The sequence below is a fragment of the Oreochromis niloticus genome, unplaced genomic scaffold (assembly GCF_001858045.2).
Source record: "Oreochromis niloticus isolate F11D_XX unplaced genomic scaffold, O_niloticus_UMD_NMBU tig00001937_pilon, whole genome shotgun sequence".
NCBI classification, from domain to species: domain Eukaryota; kingdom Metazoa; phylum Chordata; class Actinopteri; order Cichliformes; family Cichlidae; genus Oreochromis; species Oreochromis niloticus.
The window spans coordinates 31,797-36,322 of record NW_020327517.1 but is presented as its reverse complement, the minus strand read 5'-3'; the positions used below and the strand labels follow the sequence as shown (position 1 = coordinate 36,322).

The window sequence follows — 4,526 nt, the reverse complement described above, 5'->3', positions numbered from 1 at the left end:
AATTAAAGAATTAAAAGTGCTAAGTAGATAGATATATACATGGGTGCAGGTGGTGATCAGTGCCAAACATGGAATGATGCAGTGAACACAGTGTAGGGTCATGTGTTAGTGGTGGAACAGTCATATGGTTATTGTTCATGAGTCCAACAGCAGAGGGGAAGAAACTGTTCTTGTGGCGAGAGGTTCTGGTGCGAATGGACCGGAGCCTCCTGCCTGAGGGAGCAGGTCAAACAGACTGTGTCCAGGGTGAGAAGGGTCAGCTGTGATCCGAGCTGCACGCCCCAGTGTCCTTGAGGTGTACAGGTCCTGCAGAGATGGGAGTCTGCAGCCAATCACCTTCTCAGCAGAGCGCACAACACGCTGCAGTCTCTGCTTGTCCTTGATAGTGGCTCCAGCGTACCACACGGTGATGGAGGAGGTGAGGATGGACTCGATGATTGCAGTGTAGAATTGCATCATCGTCCGTGTTGGCAGGTTGAATTTCTTCAGCTGCCTCAGGAAGTACATCCTCTGCTGGGCTTTCTTTATGACGGAGGTGATGGTGGGCTCCCACTTCAGGTCCTGGGTGATGGTGGTACCCAGGAAGCGGAATGAGTCCACAGAGGTGATGAGGGTGTCAGTCAGGATGATGGGGGGAGTGGGGCTGTGTGCTTCCTGAAGTCCACAATAATCTCCACTGTATCATGTAACTTCTTACAGTATTGTTGTTAAATTCTATAAAAAATAATTATGCAGCACCATACATAATTAATATCAACTTTAGATTATTTCATTTTCATACACTGTTATTTTGTACTGAAAATGAATTTTTTACTTGTAGCTGTGCAACAAACTCTGGTGGATCCAACCAACAACGGGTAATGTAAGCCAGCGATTTCGTGAAGGGCTCTCATGTGTTGCAGCAAAGGTGATTGACCTTACACGAGGGAAAACCCCACTCTACCAGCTCTACCTTGATGCAAGAGAGGAGGCTCTCACTGATGACCTACCAGGTATTTGCTTTTTTTTTTTTTTAACTTCAAGGCTTCCATTTTATATAATTTTATAGGTAACTGGAAATGCCAGATAAAATGCATGGGTGATCTTGTTTTGTTTTTGGGTTTTTTTTTTTTTTGGCAGATCTTGACACAAGGGCTGCACTTTTATTCCTGCCATACGTCTTCAAGGAGAAACTGGATCTCTTTGTCATACTTGGAAAGGTGTGTGTATTAAAATATTTAGTCTATATAAAAGGAAAACAAATGTATCTTTTGTTAAGAGACTAAGATATTGCTTTCCTCTACCTTCTCTTTTGACTTCAAAGGTTCATCCTAAAACCCCCTATCCAACTGTTCAGCTACTTCATGAAGACTGGAAACCAGTGTTCTCCAGAAGCGCTCCAAACATTGTGAAGTTGGATGGCAGTGAAGTGTGCAGAACCTCGTGTATTTTTGAAGGAATCATCTCTTCTTTCTGCTTGTATTTTGTCTTCAACCTTGCTTACCCAAAACATCTGAAGAACACCCTGATTTTTCTCCAAAAGTACATTGTGAAAATAGATGAGGGTGAGGACCGGCCTCTGCCAATCACAGTCACCAGACAAATAAATCTTCTGTATTGACCACCATGCCTCAGCCATATCAGTGCTCCAAATGTGGCAGAAGAACCTTTAGTTTGACAAAGCTTATTCAGCTTATTCAGCACATAGGACTCCCATGATGCCAATTTTGATATAACTTGTGGACTCAGTGACTGCTGTTCTTCTGTTACACCAAAGTGTCATTATTTAATCCACTATGCAAGACTGATTGAAATGTTCGGCCCTCTACGTTTGTTATGGTGTATGAGATTTGAAAGTAAGCACCAGTATTTCAAAACGTTGTCCCGCAATTGTAGAAATTTTATGAACATTGCTACAACTTTGAGCAACAGACATCAGTTCAGACAGTGCTGGGAGTTTTCTAACAAAAGTTTACTTGGTGAATTTGAAAATGTTTTGGGAAAAAGTGTGACTACACCATTTTTGTCATTACCACTGGAACTGCAACGAGCACTGACAGTCTATTGTGGCTTTTCTGAAGTTGATAGTGCTAAGAAAGCTTTCCAGCGTGTGTCAGAAGTAATTGTGAACAGTGTCAAATACTGTGTAAGAGATGTGTTTGTCATTGATGTACTGCATTCAGAGAAGATTCCTCTGTTCTGGCAAATTAAGTACATATTTAATATTGACACAATGTGGGTCTTTTGTGGAAAAATTCTCATTCCTCTGTTATATGACAACCATTTTCATTCATACAGTGTTAGAGTTGATAGTGAATGGACGTTGCTAAAACCTGGACAGGAAATTGATGTTGCAGCTTATGACACATACTCGGTTGATAACAGTTTGTATGTAACAGTTAAGCAATGTATTTAAGAAGGTAATAAATGTGACAAGTATTTTTGACTTTGTATCTTCAATTTTTCAAATCTTGAGAGGAAAAATATAGGAAATCTATGTGTAGATACTGAACCTTTAGAAAGACATTTTTGTACTCCTTTTAAGGGTTCTTTTTGTACTTTATACTAAGGGTACAACTTTGCCCTTTAAAGTACAGGTTTGACGTGTAAAAGGTACAAATTACAAGGGTACAAATCAGTACCCACAGTTTAGGGTACAGAATGGTACCTTAGAGGGTACCACCCCAGTGACAAGACATTGTACCCCTATAGGTACATTTCTGTACTTTAATTTCTGAGTGTGTGGCTGCACCAGGACACCAGACGTTCAACCTCCCACCTGTAGGCAGACTCATCCCCATCCAAGATGAGTCCAATAACGGTGGTGTCATCTGCAAACTTGATTAGCTTGACAGACTGGTGGGTGGAGGTGCAGCAGTTGGTGTACAGGGAGAAGAGCAGAGGAGAAAGAACACAGCCCTGAGGGGAGCCGGTGCTGATGGTCCGGGAGTCCGAGACATGCTTTCCCAGCCTCACATGCTGCTTCCTGTCCGTCAGGAAGTCAGTGATCCACCGGCAGATGGGATCAGGCACATTCATCTGGGAAAGCTTGCCTTGGAGATGGTCTGGAAGGATGGTGTTAAAGGCAGAGCTGAAGTCCACAAACAGGATCCTGGTGTAGGTTCCTGGGGAGTCCAGATGCTGCAGGATGAAGTGTAGAGCCATGTTGATAGCATTGTCTACAGACCTGTTGGCTCTGTATGCAAACTGCAGGGGGTCCAGGAGGGGGGCCGTGAGTGTCTTGAGGTAGGAGAGAACCAGGTGCTCAAATGACTTCATGACCACAGATGTCAGAGCCACAGGTCTGTAGTCATTTAGTCCAGTGATCCTTGGTTTCTTGGGGACAGGGATTATGGTAGAGGACTTGAAGCAGGCAGGCACATGACATGCCTGCAGTGAGGAGTTGAAAATGCCAGAAAACACTGGGGCCAGCTCATTTGCACAGTGTCTGAGGGTGGCAGGAGACACACCGTCTGGGCCAGGAGCTTTTTGAGCATTCAGACTCTTAAACAGCTTCCTCACATCTGCCTCATGAATATGAAGAGTTGTGGTGGGAGAAGGTGGTGTGAAATCCTCCTTGGTGAGGGGTGTGGAGGGAGGTGTTGTAGGTGAAGTGTTTGATGGTGGTGATGGCTCTATGGAGGGGGGAGAGGTGGGGGAATGAGTGTCCAAAGTGTCTTTATTGTTGGGGCCGTTGGAGGTGTGAAGGCTGCTTGATGGCTCGTCAAAACGGCAGTAAAAGTCGTTAAGGCTGTTGGCCAAGAGCAAGTCATCAGTGGAGTGGGGGTTTTAGGCTTGTAGTTGGTAATATTCCTAAAACTTTTCCACACAGAGGCCGAGTCATTCTCTGAGATCTGCTGCTGCATCTTCTCAGAGTGCTGATGTTTAGCAATGTCCACTTCTTTAGTGAACCTGTACTTGGCCTCTCTGTAGCAGTCCCTGTCGCCGCTTCTGAACACCTTTCTCTTTTCCAGCCACAGCTTTTTGAGTTTAGGAGTGAACCAGGGTTTGTCATTGTTATAATGTGGCAAAGTACAGAGAAACTTTATCAGTATTGCAAAGGAGCTGTGTTTAGGTGATGTCAGGGAAAATAAACCTCCTGATATGTTTAAAAGAAACAGTTTTGCCCAATTAACAATATTTTTTTACTAACATCTGAAGTCAGAAGCATCAGAGGCAGAATTTGTATGACCAAAAGGAAGGAAAATAAATGTACATGTAAATATATCTTCAAGCTTTCAAATTTTTATTCTGCTTTTGGAAATGCTGAATGTTGACAAGCTCCAAAATGTACATAAACCAAGGATTGTAATGTCACCACCTGTTTGAATGGACCTTTGCACTTACAAAACTCAAATGTTACTGCAGCCTGCAAGAGCATGACATTCAAAAAAGGGTGTTTGCCAAATTGTTTTTCGATAAACCTAACAAAGACTAAAAGTGCTTCTAGGTTAACAATATGCAAGCGTTACAATTCTTTTGTATGATTTTGTTTAAACCTAATGAATGTTCCTCTTACAAATATGATGTAACATCAAAATAAATCT

The 4,526-nt window shown here is 42.8% G+C and overlaps 1 long non-coding RNA gene across 1 annotated transcript; it reads left to right on the top strand.

Moving 5' to 3' along the window:
• The first annotated feature begins 838 nt into the window (after positions 1-838).
• LOC109201060 (uncharacterized) lies at positions 839-2,425 on the top strand. The gene is made up of 3 exons (XR_002061067.1): positions 839-992; positions 1,120-1,199; positions 1,304-2,425. It is a non-coding gene; the product is annotated as an uncharacterized LOC109201060 (long non-coding RNA).
• The last annotated feature ends 2,101 nt before the right edge of the window (positions 2,426-4,526 follow it).